Source organism: Scyliorhinus canicula, chromosome 12 (genome assembly GCF_902713615.1).
Source record: "Scyliorhinus canicula chromosome 12, sScyCan1.1, whole genome shotgun sequence".
Lineage (NCBI taxonomy): Eukaryota > Metazoa > Chordata > Chondrichthyes > Carcharhiniformes > Scyliorhinidae > Scyliorhinus > Scyliorhinus canicula.
In genome coordinates, this window is record NC_052157.1 from 161,902,632 (window position 1) to 161,923,207 (window position 20,576).

The window sequence follows — 20,576 nt, forward strand, 5'->3', positions numbered from 1 at the left end:
TCGAACCTGGGACCTCGGCGCCGTGAGGCAGCAATGCTAACCACTGCGCCACTGTGCTGCCCTTGGGTCTCCACAATATTTAAACGTGGCTTGAAGACCTCGCGGATGAAAAGCCCCTCACCAGCCCCATCCCCGCTCTGGCCCAGGAACGATGCCCGACCTGAAATGCTTCAGCCCCCACCCAGCCCAACTCCACTGAGGGTGCCCCCCCCCCAGCACTGGGGCAGCAGCTCCCATGCCCTTGAACAGCGTAATGGAAATGGCTACTCACCTTGTCAGTTCCCCTCAGCGGCCATTACGCCAGCTTCACGTTTTTAAAAGGTGGACTAAACGGTGCCCAAGTGATTTCTCGCTGGGGAGCCGGTTAATTCCCGGGAGGCCGTTACATTCGACTTCAATCTCGCTAATGAGCTGGAAATTAATGCATATTGGGGTTAACGGTATGCTCGGCATATTTGGGCGAGAACCAGAACTCACCATTGGGAGGGGGCTGGCTAGATAGCAAATTATCCCGGCTCTGGGTCACTGTCTGTGTGGAGTTTGCGCATTCTCCGTGTTTACCTGGGTTTCACTCACACAACCCAAAGATGTGCCGGTGAATTGAAATGAAATGAAATGAAAATCGCTTATTGTCACGAGTAGGCTTCAATGAAGTTACTGTGAAAAGCCCCTAGTCGCCGCATTCCGGCGCCTGTTCGGGGAGGCTGGTACAGGAATTGAACCGTGCAGCTGGCCTGCCTTGGTCTGCTTTAAAAGCCAGCGATTTAGCCCAGTGTGCTAAACCAGCCCCTATTGGCCACGCCCCTTAATTGGAAAAAATGAATTGGGTACTCTAAATTTAAAAAGAAATAGATAGCAAACTGATTCAGTCCTGGCACGAATCTCAATTTTGGCCCATCCCGCTATTTAACCAGCATGCCCAGATCCACACAGTGGTTAAATCACCACTGTAAAAACAACTTTACTCAGGATCTGGTAAATGGAGCATAATGTGAGAAAATGTGAAATGGTCCAAGAAGGCTTATTATCTAAATGGTGAGAGATTGCAAAGCTCGGAGACGCCGAGGGATCTGGGTGTCCTAGTGCATAAATTGCCAAAGGCTGGTATACAGGTACAGCAAGTAATTAGGAAAACGAATGGAATGTTATTGTTTATTGTGAGGGGAATTTAATACAAGAGAAGGGAGGTTATGCTGCAGTTATATAGGGCATTGGTGAGACCACATCTGGAGTACTGTGTACAGTGTTGATCTCCTTATTTAAGGAAAGATGTAAATGTGTTGGAAGCAGATCAGAGGAGGTTTACCGGACTAACATCTGGAATGGGCAGATTGTTTTATGAAGAAAGGCTGGACAGGCTAGGCTCGTATCCGCTGGAGTTTAGAAGAGGCGACGTGATTGAAACGTGCAAGATCCTGAGGGGTATTGACAGGGGGGATGTGAAGAGGATGTTTCCTTGTGTGGAATAATCTAGAACTAGGGGTCACTGCTTAAAAATAAGAGGTCACCATTTAAAATGGAGGGGGAGTGAAAGTTTTTTCACGAGGGTCTCTGGAACTCAGGGCGCGATTCTCCGCTCCCCACGCCGGGTGGGAGAATTGCGGGAGGGCCGGGCGACTCACAACACGCTCCCCTGGCGCCCCCCACGATTCTCCCACCCGCCGCTCGGATGAATCGCCATTCGCCGGTTTTCACGCCGACCGGCGAATCTCCGACCCGGATGGGCCGAGCGGCCTACCGTTCGCGACCGGTTCAAGGCGGCGGCAACCACACCTGGTCGCTGCCGTCGTGAACATGGCGCCAAAAGCTGGTTTCAAGCTTGTGGGGGGCGGAGAGGGGATCGAGCACCACGGCCGTGCTCGGGAGGGGACTGGCCCGCGATCGGTGCCCACCGATCGTCAGGCCGGCGTCTCAAAGCGACGCACTCTTTCCCCTCCGCCGCCCCGCAAGATGAAGCCGCCACGTCTTGCGGGGCAGCAGAGGGGAAGATGGCAACCGCGCATGCGCGGGTTGGAGCCGTCGTGACGTCAGCCGCACATGCGCGGGTTGGAGCCGGCCAACCTGCGCGTGCGTGGCTGACGTCACTTAGGCGCGCCGGCCGCGTCATTCTCGGCGCGCCGAGAGTTATGGAGGGCCGCCCCTAGCCCCCCCGGGTGGGGGTGAATAAGGTGAGAGGAGCGGCCTCCGAGGCCGTCGTGAAACTCGGCCGAGTTCACGACGGCCTTCCCGATATTTTGCGGGAGCGGAGAGTTCCGCCCTCAGTTCCTGAAAAGGCGGTGGAAGCAGAGTCTTTGAATATTTTTAAAGATAGATTCTCGGTAAGCAAGAGGGTGAAAGGTTATGTGGGGGGCGGGGGGCAGGGGGGGGGGGGGGGGTAGGCAGGATGCTAATTTCAGGTTTTTATCAGATCAGCCGTGATCTTATTCAATGGCACAGCAGATTTGAGGGGCTGAATGGTCCACTCCTCCTTGTTTATATGATTTCAGTCTTTACCAGTCATGTAGTAATTTACTGCAGATGAGTCCATTCAGCCCATCTAGTCCATGTGGGTCTCTGTGGAGCAATCCAGTCTGTCTCATTCACCTGCTCAATCCCCAAACTCCTCTACGTTTATTTCCCTCAGCTGCTGTCCATGGGCAGAATGTTTAGGTCAGTACAATTCACTGAATTACAGGCTTCACATTCCCCATACCTCTCTGGCCCTAGTCTTTGTACAATTAAGCTAAAGGAAACAGTTTCTCGTTGTCTACTTAATGTAAATCTATCATTACCTTGTACACCTCGATCAAATCTCTCTTCAATCTTCTTTGCCCCAAGGACAACAACCCTAACTTCTCCAACCTTGTCGTGAAAATCAAGCCCCCCCCCTCCCCCCGATCCCCTAGGCCATTCTCGTAAATCTCTGCATCCTCTCGAGCACCCTCACGTCTCTTAAAGTGTGGTGACTGGAATTGGCCACAATACTCGAGAAGAACCATAGAATTTCTAGTGAGGCAGCAGGGTGGGCAGCACGGTGGCACAGTGGTTAGCCCTGCTGCCTCCCGGCGCCGAGGTCCCAGGTTCGATCCCGGCTCTGGGTCACTGTCCGTGTGGAGTTTTCACATTCTCCCCGTGTTTGCGTGGGTTTCACCCCCACAACCCAAAGATGTGCAGGGTAGGTGGAGTGAACATGCTAAATTGCCCCTTAATTGGAAGAAATGAATTGGGTACTCTAAAAAATTTTTAAAAGAAAGAATTCCTACAGTGCAGGAGGGGGCCAGTCAGTCCATTGATTCTGCCCTGACCACCTGGAAGAACACCCTACTTAGGCCCTATATCTGTAACCCCACCTAAGCAGCACATCTTGGACACTTAGGCGCAGTTTAGCGTGGTCAACCCACTTAACCTTCACATCTTTGGACTGTGGGGGGAAACCGGAGCACCCGGAGGAAACCCACGCAGACACGGGGAGAATGTGTGGAGTCTGCACGGACAGTCACTCAAGGCTGGGATTGAACACAGACCCCGGTGCTGTGAGGTAGCAGTGCTAACCACTGTGCTATCGTGCCACCCAGGTCCCTGGCACAGTGAGGCAACAGTGCCAACCACTGTGCCACCATGCCACCTTAGTTGTATTTGGAGCCTAACCAGAGATTTGTAAAAGTTCAGTATAATAGCCCCCTTTTTACATTTTACTTCTATTTATGATGTTGAGATGCTTTGCTAATTGCTTTCTCAATGTGTCCTGCTACTTTCAAAGATCTTTGCACATGAACGGCCAGCTCCCTCTGTCCCTGTATACTCCCCAGAGCAGTGCCATCAAGTCTATCTAACATCTCCCTGTCCCATCACCTCACTCTTCTCCATATTAAACTCCATCTGCTATTTGGCTGCTCATTATCCTCACTGTCTGCCACACCTCCAGGTTTAATATCATTGGCAAATTTTGAAATGATACAAGGGAGGGGGTCCCTGTGTTGGATGGTTTGCGGGAGGGGGTCCCTGTGTTGGATGGTTTGGGGGAGGGGGTCCCTGTGTTGGATGGTTTGGGGAGGGGGTCCTTGTGTTGGATGGTTGGGGGGGGGGGTCCCTGTATTGGATGGTTTGGGGGGGTCCCTGTGTTGGATGGTTTGGGGGGGAGGTCCCTGTGTTGGATGGTTTGGGGGAGGGGGTCCCTGTGTTGGATGGTTTGGGGGGGGGGGGTCCCTGTATTGGATGATTTGGGGGAGGGGTCCCTGTGTTGGATGGTTTGGGGGGTTGGGTTGGATGGTTTGGGGGGTTGTGTTGGATGGGTTGGGGGGCTGTTTTGGATGGGTTGAGGGGACTGTGTTGGTTGGGTGGGGGGCTGGGTTGGATGGGTTGGGGGCTGTGTTGGATGGGTTGGGGGCTGTGTTGGATGGGTGGGGGGGCTGGGTTGGATGGGTTGGGGGCTGTGTTGGATGGGTGGGGGGGCTGGGTTGGATGGGTTGGGGGCTGTGTTGGATGGTTTTGGGGGGACTGGGTTGGTGTGGGTAGGTGGGTCTGGGCTGGGCTGGGTTGGGAAGTCTGGGCTGGGTTGGGTTGGGGGGTTTGGGTTGGGTTGGGGGGGCTGGGTTGGGTTGGGGGGTCTGGGTTGGGTTGGGTTGGGTTGGGGGGCTGGATTGGATTGGGGGGTCTGCTGGGCTGGGTTGGGTTGGTTGGGGGGTTGTGTTCGATGGGTTGGGGGGTCTGGGCTGCTTTGGGTTGGGGGGGGTGGGTTGGGGGGTCTGGGCTGGGTTGGGTTGGGGGGGTTGGGTTGGGTTGGGGGGTCTGGGCTGGGTTGGGTTGGGGGGTTTGGGTTGGGTTGGGGGGTCTGGGCTGGGTTGGGTTGGGTTGGGGGGTCTGGGCTGGGTTGGGTTGGGTTGTGGGGGCTGGGCTGGGTTGGGGGGTCTGGGCTGGGTTGGGTTGGGGGGGCTGTGTTCGATGGGTTGGTGGGTCTGGGTTGGGTTGGGTTGGGGGGTCTGCTGGGCTGGGTTGGGTTGGGTTGGGGGGTTGTGTTCGATGGGTTGGTGGGTCTGGGTTGGGTTGGGGGGTCTGGGGGAGGGGCTGTGTTGGTGGTTTTGGGGGGGCTGTGTTGGGGGGTTTGGGAGGGGCTGTGTTGGGGGGTTTGGGATGGGCTGTGGGGGGGTTTGGGAGGGGCTGTGTTGGGGGGCTGTCTTTGGGGGGTTTGAGAGGGGCTGTGTTGGGAGGGCTGTGTTGGGGGGGCTGGGTTGGTGGTTTGGGAGGGGCTGTGTTGGGGGGGCTGTGTTGATGGTTTGGGGGGGGTTGTGTTGATGGGTTGGGGGGGCTGTGTTGATGGTTTTGGGGGCTGTGTTGGGTTAGGTGGGGGGGGCTGTATTGGTGGTTTTGGGGGGGGCTGTATTGGTTGAGTTGGGGGGGCTGTGTTGATGGGGTTGGGGGGGCTGTGTTGATGGGGTTGGGGGGGCTGTGTTGATGGGGTTGGAGGGGCTGTGTTGATGGGGTTGGGGGGGGGCTGTGTTGATGGGGTTGGGGGGGCTGTGTTGATGGGGTTGGGGGCTGTGTTGATGGGGTTGGGGGGGGCTGTGTTGATGGGTTGGGGGGCTGTGTTGATGGGGTTGGGGGGGGCTGTGTTGGTTGAGTTGGGGGGGCTGTGTTGATGGGGTTGGGGGGAGCTGTGTTGATGGGGTTGGGGGGAGCTGTGTTGATGGGGTTGGGGGGCTGTGTTGGTTGAGTTGGGGGGGCTGTGTTGATGGGGTTGGGGGGAGCTGTGTTGATGGGGTTGGGGGGGGCTGTGTTGATGGGGTTGGGGGGGCTGTGTTGATGGGGTTGGGGGGGCTGTGTTGATGGGGTCGGGGGGGCTGTGTTGGTTGAGTTGGGGGGGCTGTGTTGATGGGGTTGGGGGGGCTGTGTTGATGGGGTTGGGGGGCTGTGTTGATGGGGTTGGGGGGGGCTGTGTTGATGGGGTTGGGGGGGCTGTGTTGATGGGGTTGGGGGGGCTGTGTTGATGGGGTTGGGGGGGCTGTGTTGGTTGAGTTGGGGGGGGCTGTGTTGATGGGGTTGGGGGGGCTGTGTTGATGGGGTTGGGGGGCTGTGTTGATGGGGTTGGGGGGGCTGTGTTGATGGGGTGGGGGAGCTGTGTTGATGGGGTTGGGGGGGCTGTGTTGATGGGGTTGGGGGGGGCTGTGTTGATGGGGTTGGGGGGGGGGGGTGTTGATGGGGTTGGGGGGAGCTGTGTTGATGGGGTTGTGGTGGGCTGTGTTGACGGGGTTGGGGGGGGCTGTGTTGATGGGGTTGGGGGGGGGCTGTGTTGATGGGGTTGGGGGGCTGTGTTGATGGGGTTGGGGGGGGGCTGTGTTGATGGGGTTGGGGGGGCTGTGTTGATGGGATTGGGGTGGGCTGTGTTGATGGGGTTGGGGGGGCTGTGTTGGTTGAGTTGGGGGGGGCTGTGTTGATGGGGTTGGGGGGAGCTGTGTTGATGGGGTTGGGGGGGGGGGCTGTGTTGATGGGGTTGGGGGGCTGTGTTGATGGAGTTGGGGGGGGCTGTGTTGATGGGGTTGGGGGGCTGTGTTGATGGGGAGCTGTGTTGATGGGGTTGGGGAGCTGTGTTGATGGGGTTGGGGGGGGCTGTGTTGATGGGGTTATGGGGGCTGTGTTGGTTGAGTTGGGGTGGGCTGTGTTGATGGGGTTGGGGGGCTGTGTTGACGGGGTTGGGGGGGGCTGTGTTGGTTGAGTTGGGGGGCTGTGTTGGTTGAGTTGGGGGGGGCTGTGTTGATGGGGTTGGGGGGGCTGTGTTGATGGGGTTGGGGGGCTGTGTTGATGGGGTTGGGGGGGGCTGTGTTGGTTGAGTTGGGGGGGGGCTGTGTTGATGGGGTTGGGGGGAGCTGTGTTGACGGGGTTGGGGGGGGCTGTGTTGATGGGGAGCTGTGTTGATGGGGTTGGGGGGGGCTGTGTTGGTTAAGTTGGGGGGGCTGTGTTGGTTGAGTTGGGGGGGGCTGTGTTGATGGGGTTGGGGGGGCTGTGTTTATGGGGTTGGGGGGGCTGTGTTGATGGGGTTGGGGGGGCTGTGTTGATGGGGTTGGGGTGGGCTGTGTTGATGGGGTTGGGGGGGGGCTGTGTTGGTTGAGTTGGGGGGGCTGTGTTGATGGGGTTGGGGTGGGCTGTGTTGATGGGGTTGGGGGGGCTGTGTTGGTTGAGTTAGGGGGGGCTGTGTTGACGGGGTTGGGGGGGGCTGTGTTGGTTGAGTTGGGGGGGGCTGTGTTGATGGGGTTGGGGTGGGCTGTGTTGATGGGGTTGGGGGGGCTGTGTTGGTTGAGTTGGGGGGGGCTGTGTTGATGGGGTTGGGGGGAGCTGTGTTGATAGGGTTGGGGGGGGCTGTGTTGATGGGGTTGGGGGGCTGTGTTGATGGAGTTGGGGGGCTGTGTTGGTTGAGTTGGGGGGGGCTGTGTTGATGGGGTTGGGGGGGCTGTGTTGATGGGGTTGGGGGGCTGTGTTGATGGGGTTGGGGGGGCTGTGTTGGTTGCGTTGGGGGGGGGCTGTGTTGATGGGGTTGGGGGGAGCTGTGTTGACGGGGTTGGGGGGGGCTGTGTTGATGGGGAGCTGTGTTGATGGGGTTGGGGTGGGCTGTGTTGACGGGGTTGGGGGGGGCTGTGTTGGTTGAGTTGGGGGGGCTGTGTTGGTTGCGTTGGGGGGGGGCTGTGTTGATGGGGTTGGGGGGGGCTGTGTTTATGGGGTTGGGGGGGCTGTGTTGATGGGGTTGGGGGGGCTGTGTTGATGGGGTTGGGGTGGGCTGTGTTGATGGGGTTGGGGGGGGCTGTGTTGGTTGAGTTGGGGGGGCTGTGTTGATGGGGTTGGGGTGGGCTGTGTTGATGGGGTTGGGGGGGCTGTGTTGGTTGAGTTAGGGGGGGCTGTGTTGACGGGGTTGGGGGGGGCTGTGTTGGTTGAGTTGGGGGGGGCTGTGTTGATGGGGTTGGGGGGGCTGTGTTGGTTGAGTTGGGGGGGGGCTGTGTTGATGGGGTTGGGGGGAGCTGTGTTGATGGGGTTGGGGTGGGCTGTGTTGACGGGGTTGGGGGGGGCTGTGTTGGTTGAGTTGGGGGGGCTGTGTTGGTTGAGTTGGGGGGGGGGCTGTGTTGATGGGGTTGGGGGGAGCTGTGTTGATGGGGTTGGGGTGGGCTGTGTTGACGGGGTTGGGGGGGCTGTGTTGGTTGAGTTGGGGGGGCTGTGTTGGTTGAGTTGGGGGGGGCTGTGTTGATGGGGTTGGGGGGAGCTGTGTTGATGGGGTTGGGGTGGGCTGTGTTGATGGGGTTGGGGGGGCTGTGTTGGTTGAGTTGGGGGGGGCTGTGTTGATGGGGTTGGGGTGGGCTGTATTGACGGGGTTGGGGGGGCTGTGTTGATTGAGTTGGGAGGGGGTATGTGAAGGTAGGGGTTTGCTTCCCTGTTGGTTGGGGGGTTTGGGGGGGGTCTGGTTTTGGGGGGGGGGGAGTATGTGAAGGTAGGGATTTGCTGCCTTGAGGCTTCCCTGTGTGTTGGATGGGTTGGGGGTCTGGTTTGGGGGGGGTCTGGTTTGGGGGGAGGTATGTGAAGGTAGGGGTTTGCTTCCCTGTGTGTTGGGGGGTTTGGGGGGGGGTCTGGTTTGGGGGGGGTCTGGTTTTGGGGGGGGTATGTGACGGTAGGGGTTTGCTGCCTTGAGGCTTCCCTGTGTGTTGGATGGGTTGGGGGTCTGGGCTGGGTTAGGTTGGGGGGGGGGTCTGGGCTGGTTTGGGGGGGGGGGTATGTGACGATAGGGGTTTGCTTCCCTGTGTGTTGGGGGGTTTGGGGGGGGGGTATGTGACGATAGGGGTTTGCTTCCCTGTGTGTTGGGGGGTTTGGGGGGGTCTGGTTTTGGGGGGGGGTCTGGTTTGGGGGGGTATGTGAAGGTAGGGGTTTGCTTCCCTGTGTGTTGGGGGGTTGGGGGTCTGGTCTGGTTGGGGGGGGGGGGGTATGTGACGGTAGGGGGTTTGCTTCCCTGTGTGTTGTGGGGGTGGGGGGGGGGGTCTGGTTTGGGGGGGGGGGTATGTGACGGTAGGGGGTTTGCTTCCCTGTGTGTTGGGGGGTTGGGGGTCTGGTCTGGTTGGGGGGGGGGGGGTATGTGACGGTAGGGGGTTTGCTTCCCTGTGTGTTGGGGGGTTTGTGGGGGAGGGTCTGGTTGGGGGGGGGGGGTATGTGTGTTGTTCCCTCTGCCGCTGTTTTGGGGGTTTGATCGCCGCTGCGGCTCTGGGCGGAGTCTGAGCCGGTCACGTATCTCTGCGGCATCACAATGGCTTTATTAAAGCAAAGGCGGGGCGGAGAAAGCCGCATTCAGGACTAAACTAGCTGGAGAAACGGAGCAGAACCGGAGCTGCAGACAGACACACACAGGTGACAAGGTGAGGGGGAGAGGCTGGGTCTGGGGTCTGTCCTGGGGGGAGGCTGGAGTCTGGGGGTCTCTGGTCTCTGGTCTGGGGTCTGTCCTGGGGGAGTCTGGGGGGCTGGGGTCTGGGGGGCTCTGGTCTGGGATTCTGGGGTCTGGGGTGCTCTGCTCTGGTCTGGGGTCTGGGGGGCTCTGTATCTATTCCTGTTTAATGAATTACAGGTAGCAGAGCCCAGACTTCATTGTGTAGGGGCTTCAATTACATTTAAAATAATTTCTATATAATTTGCTGCCATGGCAGGATGGGGATGATTTGTATTCGGTGCCTTTGGGTTCCTCGTTCGTGTTTTAATTTTAATGTGATTATTTTGAATTAATGATTAACCATAAATCAAGTCGACCATTGAAGACAGACACAGACAGACAGACAAGCGAACACAGCATCAGCCACACAGAAACCTCCCACTGTATCTAAAGACTTAACAATAATAATCTTTATTATTGTCACAAGTAGGCTTGCATTAACACTGCAATGAAGTTACTGTGAAAATTTCTTAGTTGCCACATTCCGGCGCCTGTTCGGGTCACAGAGGGAGAATTCAGAATGTCCGATTCACCCAACAGCACGTCTTTCGGGACTCGTGGGAGGAAACCGGAGCACCCGGAGGAGACCCACACAGACACGGAGAGAACGTGCAGACCCCGCACAGACAGTGACCCAAGCCAGGAATCAAACCTGGGATCCTGGAGCTGTGAAGCAACAGTGCTAACCACTGTTTCCGACAACATCTAGAAACTCTGAATGAATCCTGCACCATAAACACAGCCATTGTGATTGATGTCTCCTGTGTTGGATCGAGGTCACCTTCCGAGGACAAGTACAGCACGGTGTTAGATACAGAGTAAAGCTCCCTCTACACTGTCCCCATCAAACACTCCCAGGACAGGTACAGCACAGGGTTAGATACAGAGTAAAGCTCCCTCTACACTGTCCCCATCAAACACTCCCAGGACAGGTACAGCACAGGGTTAGATACAGAGTAAAGCTCCCTCTACACCACCCCCATCAAACACTCCCAGGACAGGTACAGCACGGGGTTAGATACAGAGTAAAGCTCCCTCTACACTGTCCCCATCAAACACTCCCAGGATAGGTACAGCACGGGGTTAGATACAGAGTAACGCTCCCTCTACACTGTCCCCATCAAACACTCCCAGGACAGCTGCAGCACGGGGTTAGATACAGAGTAAAGCTCCCTCTACACTGTCCCCATCAAACACTCCCACGACAGGTACAGCACGGGGTTAGATACAGAGTAAAGCTCCCTCTACACCGTCCCCATCAAACTCTCCCAGGACAGGTACAGCACGGGGTTAGATGCAGAGTAAAGCTCCCTCTACACTGTCCCCATCAAACACTCCCAGGACAGGTACAGCACGGGGTTAGATACAGAGTAACGCTCCCTCTACACTGTCCCCATCAAACACTCCCAGGACAGGTACAGCACGGGGTTAGATACAGGGTACACTGCCAACAGCAGATTGTAACTCCTATTGCCCCAGACAACTTGATTTCCCAAGTTTTATGTGGTCTGCCTAAAAACAATTATTTGGCAATTATACTGAATTGATGGATGTTATGTTAGGTATGGACATTTCTTCAAATTTGCTGGATGTAAGGAACATAAATATCAGCTTATTAATATTTCCTCATCTGTAATGGATGTAGTGAGGACTGTCTTGGAAATATGGTGTGAATCCAGCCTGCGGTGTTCAGCAACTATTACCTTTCCCTTGCTTTGCTGTTGTCGATGGGAAACGAGTTCTTAATGTGCCAGATATCATGTTGCTAATTTAACTCGTGACCTTGAGAGCCAGTGAAGATGGAGTGGGAGAGAACATCAGCAATGGCTAAACCACACGTCAGAACTTTTGCCGCCTGAACCACTAAGATATATTCAGTCACCTGCAGAGATAAGGGAGAAGGAAGGTTCTAGTAGATGAGGTGACAAGATGTCCTTTTGATTTAACGTGGTTACTACTGGGTGAAGTTGAATTGGTTTGAGGTGCCGCATTGACAAATGTATTGGGCTAGTTAAGGTCAGAATGTAATGTGTGGGTGATGCTGCGTGGCATTGCACTGCACGATTAACTTCTCCTCCGTTGTGTTCTCTGCCAAAAAGCTGTCTTGTTGCCTTGTGACTACTGCCGAATAAAATTTGGTAGCATGGACAACCTGCCCAATTAACTCACTACCCTCTGCGTAAAGTTGTTAAATATAATTGATCTATCCATGGCTGTTTTGTAGAATCTCATGTCCAAACTATTCCAGCAATTCACATTACTTGTACACGTTGGGATCAAACATCTCGACCTTGGAGATTCATACTGGAGCAGGTTAACAAGTGGGGGCCAGTTAGCTCAATGGTTAGATGGTTAGGTAGCATATCATTCAGAATAACACCAGCAGTACAGGTTCGATTCCCATTCTGGCTGAGGTAGATGTGGGATCTGCCTAGTCATTCTGGCCCTGACTGGAAGGTAATGGCCAGAGCACCACAGATTAAACTGCTGAGTCGGATAACAAACTAACCAGTCCTCAGGTGGATCTGGACTTGACTTTGTATCTCTGCCCAAATAACATCTGCTTAAAGGGCAGCCCCGAGGGTGCAGCCTGGTGCCAGAGGGGCAGCCCCGAGGGTGCGTCCTGGTGCCAGAGGGGCGGCCCCGAGGGTGCGGCCTGGTGCCAAGAGGGGCAGGCCCCGAGGGTGCGGCCTGGTGCCAGAGGGGCAGGCCCCGAGGGTGATGCCTGGTGCCAGAGCGGCAGGCCCAAGGGTGCGGCCTGGTGCCAGAGGGGCGGCCCCGAGGGTGCGGCCTGGTGCCAGAGGGGCGGCCCGAGGGTGCGGCCTGGTGCCAGAGGGGCGGCCCCGAGGGTGCGGCCTGGTGCCAGAGGGGCAGGCCCCGAGGGTGCGGCCTGGTGCCAGAGGGGCAGCCTCGAGGGTGCGGCCTGGTGCCAGAGGGGCGGCCCGAGGGTGCGGCCTGGTGCCAGAGGGGCAGGCCCCGAGGGTGCGGCCTGGTGCCAGAGGGGCGGCCCCGAGGGTGCGGCCTGGTGCCAGAGGGGCGGCCCCGAGGGTGCGGCCTGGTGCCAGAGGGGCAGCCCCGAGGGTGCGGCCTGGTGCCAGAGGGGCAGGCCCGAGGGTGCGGCCTGGTGCCAGAGGGGCAGGCCCGAGGGTGTGGCTTGGTGCCAGAGGGGCGGCCCGAGGGTGCGGCCTGGTGCCAGAGGGGCGGCCCCGAGGGTGCGGCCTGGTGCCAGAGGGGCGGCCCCGAGGGTGATGCCTGGTGCCAGAGGGGCGGCCCCGAGGGTGCGGCCTGGTGCCAGAGGGGCGGCCCGAGGGTGCGGCCTGGTGCCAGAGGGGCGGCCCGAGGGTGCGGCCTGGTGCTAAAGGGGCGGCCCGAGGGTGCGGCCTGGTGCCAGAGGGGCAGGCCCGAGGGTGCGGCCTGGTGCCAGAGGGGCGGCCCGAGGGTGTGGCCTGGTGCCAGAGGGGCAGGCCCCGAGGGTGCGGCCTGGTGCCAGAGGGGCGGCCCGAGGGTGTGGCCTGGTGCTAAAGGGGCAGGCCCCGAGGGTGCGGCCTGGTGCTAAAGGGGCGGCCCTGAGGGTGCGGCCTGGTGCTAAAGGGGCAGTTCTTTAGAGAAGACCCAAACCTGATGCTCCTTCAGCCCTCCACAGAATTGTCACCGTTATTTTCTGTTTGTGTCTCCTACGTTAGAGCACTGACTACTATTTAGCTTCTATTTCTGTTTTATTTCTGTCACAAGTTTGTATTTATTTGTGTCATTGATATTTGCAATTTATCAGACCCAACTTCCGAATCACACAGTATTTTTACCTTCAATACTGTATTGTCCTGCGGCGAATCTGCCACCACCCATCACCCTCCCTGCCTACCCCCGCACCCCAACTGTCTCTGACACCCCTGGGGCTCAAGCTCCAGACACAATGCCCCTGGAGTCACCACCTGCGACAACCGTGCCCGCTGCACCGCCAGAGCTGCGGAGGTCGAAGAGAACGATCTGGCCTCCAGGTAGACTGAATATGTAATGACCCACGTCACCCCCGCTGGACTTGATTTTTTTTTAACAGGGGGTGAATGTGGTTAATGTATTCACCATAATGCATGATACTATAACCTGTGACCTATGACCTGGAAGTGGTGATATGAACTGCTTCCATGTACTGTACTGTAACACCGGTATGGCTCCGCCTCTGGCTCCGCCCTCAGCGGGGCCATATATAGACCGGCTGCCCGTGGGCGGCATTCATCTGTACTACTGCCTCTGGCTAGGCAAGTTCATGACTAATAAAGCCAACTGTTCACTCGCTCTCTCTGCCTCTCTGTGAATTGAAGGTATATCAATTTTCCCCTTCGCTTTCACAGGCGTGGTATTAGAAAACCCAGCGAATGTTCCAATCACTCATGTAAACAACTGGAGTTGAGCTGATTTGCCATGAGGATTGTCAGACTGCCTCAGTGCCATACTGATACAGCTTCATTTACACATGCCCCTCGTCTCCTCTTACTCATTCAGAAATGTCTCCATTCTCCAAGCTGTTTCCCTCCCAGCCCTTTGATTTATTTATTTTTCTCCCACCCCTGTACCGTCTTGTTCAGTACTGTAGAACAATGTGACTTTGTTGAAATTTAATAGCGTCATTCTCAGCTGTGTGCCACCAGGGTGAAATTCTAATAGGTACAGGAGCTGTTGCTGGTGACGACGGCAATTTAATGTCACCAATTCAGGGAGTGAAAGCTGGAATTAATTAACAATAGTCACCCTTTCTGCATCTGTTGGATTCAGCTGTTACACTCTCTACAGTCCAATAGCCCTCCTGATATGTGCTGTCTTCACTGGGTGTACAAGGGGGAATCTGGCAAAGTATCAGACCAATGGAGAAGGGAGAATTAGAAAGGACAGATAAAAATCAAAATGTGAATTACCCCCAGTGATGTGGTGTCTCCTTCTGCCCTAACATTAAACTCTCATCTTTATCTAGTTTCTCTCATGACCAATACAAGCTCCACTTGTCCATGAGACTTCTAATCCTTATATCATCCTTTCGGTGTACTGTAACATCCCAAGGTGCTTCACTACAAAATGTCATTTTGACACCAAACCATGGACAGATTGATTATAAAGGCAGATCACAGAATGTGGGTGCACCTGGCTGGGTCCGCGTTTATTGACCTTGAGAAGGTAATGTTGAGCAGCCGCCTAGATTTGCTGCAGTCCTAGTGGTGTAGGTACACCCGCAGCGCTGTTAGGGAAGGAGCTCCAGGAATTTGACCCAGCGACAGAGGAGGAACAGCAATATATTTCCAAGTCGGGATGGTATATGATGTGGTGGGGAACGTCCAGATGGTGGTGTGTCAGCTACCCTTGTCCTTTTAGGTGGCGAAGGTCACCGGTTTAGAAGATGCTGTTGAAAGAGGCTGTGAGTTGCTGAAATGTATCATGTAGATCGAAGGGCAGCATGGGGGCACAGTGGTCAGCACTGCTGCCTCATGGCGCCAATGTCCTGGGTTCGATCCCGGTCCCAGGCCATTGTCCGTGTGGAGTTTGGACATTCTCCCAGTGTCTGTGTGGGTCTTGTTATGGGCCAGGGTTTAGAGAACCCCAGAGTGTATCATGGAGTTTACCTGACCCACAACTTTTAATAGATTGTGGTATGGGGAGCACACGGCCCACTCTACAGGTGTGGTAGAGCAGAAATGGAAAAGTATTTTTTAAGCAAACAAATTAACTCAAGTTAACCTTTTTTAAAACATAGTGAACATCTTAGCTACCATTAATTCAAATACAACCCCCAAAGAATACAACACTAAGTAATCCTTAATAACTTCCCAAACAACATCCAGAAGACAAAAGAAACACCTTTTACCAGAAGCACATCAGGTTTATATTCACTACTGAGAACATTTATAATTTTGGAATTCACCAAATGATCAAGAGATCGTCTTTTCATGGCAGATAGAACAGCAGTACACCTGCTTTGTCTGGCTTCAGCTCCAACACTGGTGGATAGGTAGGTTTTAAGAAGTCTTTGAGGGAGAAAGACCGAGGTATTGGAGGAGAATTAGAGTTTGGGGATTAAACAACTACCAAGTAGTCAGATTTGCAGGAGCGCAGGTGTCTCAGAAGGTTGTTGGGCTTAACAAAATTACAGAGATTGGCGATTGGCAGAGGATGAGGCCAGTGGAGGGATTTGAAAACAAAGATGAAAATGTTAGAATCACGTCTTGAGTTAACCAATATATAGCTGATGGGTGAGTGGGATCGGTTTGATTTGGCATCTGGCCAACAGAATTTTAGATCACCTCCGGTTTATGGAGGGTAGGGATAGCACGGTGGCGCAGTGGTTAGCACTGCTGCCAATGACACTGAGGACCTGGGTTCAATCCCAGCCCGGGTCACTGTCCATGTGGAGTTTGCACATTCTCCCTGGATCTCGCCCCCACAACCCAAAGGTGGACAGGCTAGGTGGATTGGCCATGCTAAATTGCCCCTTAATTGGAAAAAAAATAATTGGGTACTCCTAAATGTATTTCAAAAAAGGTTTATGGAGGGTAGAAAGTGGGAGGCTGGCCAGAAACTCATTTGAGTAGTCAAGTCTAGAGATGATGACAGCAAAGATAAGGATTGCAGCAGTGATAAGTGGAGGTGGAATTGGATATAATGTCACTGTGGTAGAAATAGGCAGTCTTATTGATGGTGTTGATATGGTTGGAAGCTGATCCTGGAGCCACTTCAAATTGTTGCCAGAAACTCTCTGCCTCCTCCTGTTGTCCTGTCCCATCAAACATCTGGCCACCCAACTTTCCTTCCTGGCCCTTATGTTATCCCATATTGTTATCTAGCTTGTTTCCGACCTGCCCTCATGACCTCTCCTCCGGTACTGTACACTTCTCCTTCTTCAAATAAGTCATCATTATCTTATTCCTCAAAAAAAAACCCTTGAGGTTTGTCCTTTCAAACTATCTATCCACCTTCAAAATCCCTGAACTGCCCGAGGTCCTTCAATATGCTCTTGACTGGTTTGTCTGGTTTCTGCCCTGTCGCTGTATTAAATGGCCCTTATCAAAGCCACAAATAACATCCTCTGTTATTGGGACCATGGTAAATTATCTGTTCTTAACTTCGCTGAAGCCTTTGGAAAGATTAACCATACTATTCTTCTCCAATGCCTCTCCTCCATTGTTTGGCTAGGTTGGACTAACTTCACTTGATTCCATTCTTATCAATTCATTCATAGCCAGAGAATCATCTGCAATTGCGTTTCCACCATTACCTCTGGAGTCTATCAAGGATCTATCTCTATCTCCTTCCTATTCCCTATCTACAGGCTTTCCTTTGGTGACATCATTCAAAAACATGTCTGGTTCTATATGTATGCTGATGACAGCCAGCTCTATCTCAGTGCCACCCTGCGCCCCAGCAGCACTCTGCGCCCCAGTGCCACTCTGCCACTTTCTTACTTGTCCAACATCCTGTTTTGGGTGAGCAGAAATTTCCTCCAACTAAATATCGGGAAGGTCAAACCATTGTCTCCACAAATTCCAGTCTTTAAACACCGACTGCATCCCTCTCTCTTGGAGCTGTCTGAAGTTGAGCCAGACTGTTCACAACCTTGGTGTCAGATTTGATGCTGAGATGAGCGGCCAATCATATCTGCTCCGTCTCCAAATCCCCACTACTTCCATCTCTGTAACATTGCCCATCTCTGTAACATTGCCCATCTCTGTAACATTGTCCATCTCTGTAACATGGCCCATCTCTGTAACATGGCCCATCTCTGTAACATGGCCCATCTCTGTAACATGGCCCATCTCTGTAACATGGCCCATCTCTGTAACATGGCCCATCTCTGTAACATGGCCCATCTCTGTAACAGGGCCCATCTCTGTAACATTGCCCATCTCTGTAACACGGCCCATCTCTGTAACACGGCCCATCTCTGTAACATGGCCCACCTCTGTAACATGGCCCATCTCTGTAACATGGCCCATCTCTGTAACATGGCCCACCTCTGTAACATGGCCCATCTCTGTAACATGGCCCATCTCTGTAACATGGCCCACCTCTGTAACATGGCCCACCTCTGTAACATGGCCCACCTCTGTAACATGGCCCATCTCTGTAACATGGCCCATCTCTGTAACATGGCCCATCTCTGTAACATGGCCCATCTCTGTAACACGGCCCATCTCCGTAACACGGCCCATCTCCGTAACATGGCCCATCTCCGTAACATGGCCCATCTCCGTAACATGGCCCATCTCCGTAACATGGCCCATCTCCGTAACATGGCCCATCTCCGTAACATGGCCCATCTCCGTAACATGGCCCATCTCCGTAACATGGCCCATCTCTGTAACATGGCCCATCTCTGTAACATGGCCCATCTCCGTAACATGGCCCATCTCCGTAACATGGCCCATCTCCGTAACATGGCCCATCTCCGTAACATGGCCCATCTCCGTAACATGGCCCATCTCCGTAACATGGCCCATCTCTGTAACATGGCCCATCTCCGTAACATGGCCCATCTCCGTAACATGGCCCATCTCCGTAACATGGCCCATCTCCGTAACATGGCCCATCTCTGTAACATGGCCCATCTCTGTAACATGGCCCATCTCTGTAACATGGCCCATCTCTGTAACATGGCCCATCTCTGTAACATGGCCCATCTCTGTAACATGGCCCATCTCTGTAACATGGCCCATCTCTGTAACATGGCCCATCTCTGTAACATGGCCCATCTCTGTAACATGGCCCATCTCTGTAACATGGCCCATCTCTGTAACATTGCCCATCTCTGTAACATGGCCCGACTCCACCTGTGGCCCAGCTGCTGCAGAAACCCTTGTCCGTGCCTTTGTTTCCTCCAGACTGACTATTCCAACGCTTTCCTGGCCAGTCTTCCATCTTCCATGCGCCATAAACTTGACCCACCCCAAACTCTGCTACCCATAGCCTAACTCGCCCCAAGTCCTGTTTTCCCCCATCAGCCTTGGCAATGCCTCAATTATAAAATTCTCATCTTCTTTCAAATGATTCCACAGTCAATGTCAGTAATCTCCCACCCTAAACGTGATCATTGTACTCCTCCAGGTCCAGCCTCTTGCACATCCTCCATTTGAATCACTCTGCCATTGGCAGCTATTCCTTCAGAGCCTCAGTCTCAAGCTCTGAAATTCCTTCCCTAACCCTCTCTGCCCCTCTTCCTTTCTTGTAAGATATTCTTAAAGCTTGTTGAAGCTTTTAATCATCTATCCTAAAATAATGTTGTGTTTGGTGGGATGGTCTACTAGAAGGGCACAGTATAAATGCAAGTTGTTGTTGATCTGTCGGTGTGATGATTGTAGCAACTTGTATTTGGCTCAAGTAAACCCCTTTCTCTCTCGTGCTTCCCCCCTCTCCACCACCACCACAATTTTCTTGACTTTTTATTCCTTCTGATGTTGCGTAGGCTGCTTGTGAAACTGAGAATTGTTTCATGAGGGCTTAGCTGATTAGAGAATATGCACAACCAAAGATGTGTGGGGCAACGTGGTGGCGCAGTGGTTAGCACTGCTGCCTCATGGCACTGAGGTCCCAGGTTTGATCCCGGCTGTGGGTTACTGGCTGTGTGGAGTTTGCCACACTAAATTGCCCCTTAATTGAAAAAATGAATTGGGTACTCTAAATTTATTTAAAAGAAACAAAGATGTGGAGGTGAGGTGGGGTTATGGGGGAGGGGGAGTGGGCCTAGGTAGAATGCTCTTTAAGAGGGTCATTGTGGATTTGATGGGCCGAAAGGCCTCCTGTACTATAGGAATTTTATGATTGATCTTCACCTCCTCAATAAACACAAAAGAAAGGGTGGCAGGATGGTGTAGTGGTTAGCACTGCTGCCTCATGGCGCCGAGGTCCTGGGTTCTGTGTGGAGTTTGCACATTTCCCCCCCCCCCCCCCCCCCCCGGTGTCTGCGTGGGTCTCACCCCCACAACCCAAAGATGTACAGGGTAGGTGGATTGGCCACGTTAAATTGCTCCTTAATTGGAAATTTAAAAAAATTTTTTAGAGTACCCAATTCGTTTTTTCTAATTAAGGGACAATTTAGCATGGCCAATCCACCTACTCTGCACATCTTTGGGTTGTGGGGGCGAAACCCACGCAGACACGGGGAGAATGTGCAAACTCCACACGGACAGTGACCCAGGGCCGGGATCGAACCTGGGACCTTGGTGCCGTGAGGCTGCAGTGCTAACCACTGCGCCACCGTGCAGCCCCCTTAATTGAAAAAAATAAAAAAAATAAACACAAAAGGATGCCAGAATCAGCGGTAAACCTGTTTTGCAGGGAAAAGATGAAATGTCTGCCTCTGAGCATCTGTGTAAATACGAGCAGCCTGTTGAGAATGGGTGATCCTCTATTAGTGTGGGAGATTTCAGTTACACAAAGCAATGGTTGAGCCTTTGCCAATTAGGAATGTGGTGACTGGGAGGGGGAAGGGAAATTGAAATGAGCAATGATGGTACAATAGAATCAAACATTGTCGAACTGTGAGAACTGAAACAACCTTCAAATCCCTGAGCCAAGATATAAACCCAAACTGCTGTTTAAAAATCAACACCTTCTCCATTCTTGAATGTTGGGCTGAGACATTGTTTCTACAGAACGCTGGTGTGCAGAGGGAGAAATTAAACTTTTTAATTTTTAGTTTTTTAAAAATTGAATTTTTCCTGTCCACCTCTCCTGAGGGATAATGACTCTATATTGGGCCAGAGTTCCAGAGACACCGGCTGGCACCTGGAGTCTTGCTCCTTGTTCCAAAATAAAACTGGATATATCGAGTAGGTCAAGCATAATCTGAGAAATCAACAATTTGGATGTGAAACCCTTTTTCAGAAGTGCAAAATATTACAGATCAACATCAGAACAAGCTGAGGGAGAGAACAAATCGTGAAATAAGAATGAGAGAGCTATAAATCAGGGTAGGTAATTATTCCAAAGCCCCCCTCCCCTCCCCATCCCTCCTCCAGCCCTACAACTCTCTGCATTCCTCCATTTCTGGCCTCTTGCATATCCCTGTTTTTTAACTGCTGCAGCTTTGATGTGTGTAGGTATATCTGCCTGGGTCGTAAACTCTGCAATTCCTCTCTCAACCCCTTCACCTCGCATTCCTCCTTCA

The 20,576-nt window shown here is 53.8% G+C and overlaps 1 protein-coding gene across 3 annotated transcripts in view; it reads left to right on the forward strand.

Annotated features, from left to right (window-relative positions):
* Positions 1 to 9,200: 9,200 nt before the first annotated feature.
* Positions 9,201 to 20,576, forward strand: part of aldocb (aldolase C, fructose-bisphosphate, b) — a 38,648-nt gene continuing 27,272 nt past the window's right edge. Inside the window, exon 1 of one of the 3 annotated variants that reach the window (XM_038814748.1) lies at positions 9,201 to 9,359. The gene's annotated coding sequence lies outside the window, so the exon portion shown is untranslated. Of the gene's footprint in view, positions 9,360 to 20,358; positions 20,380 to 20,576 lie in introns of those variants that run through there. The other 2 variants (XM_038814749.1, XM_038814750.1) reach the window with 2 other exon arrangements.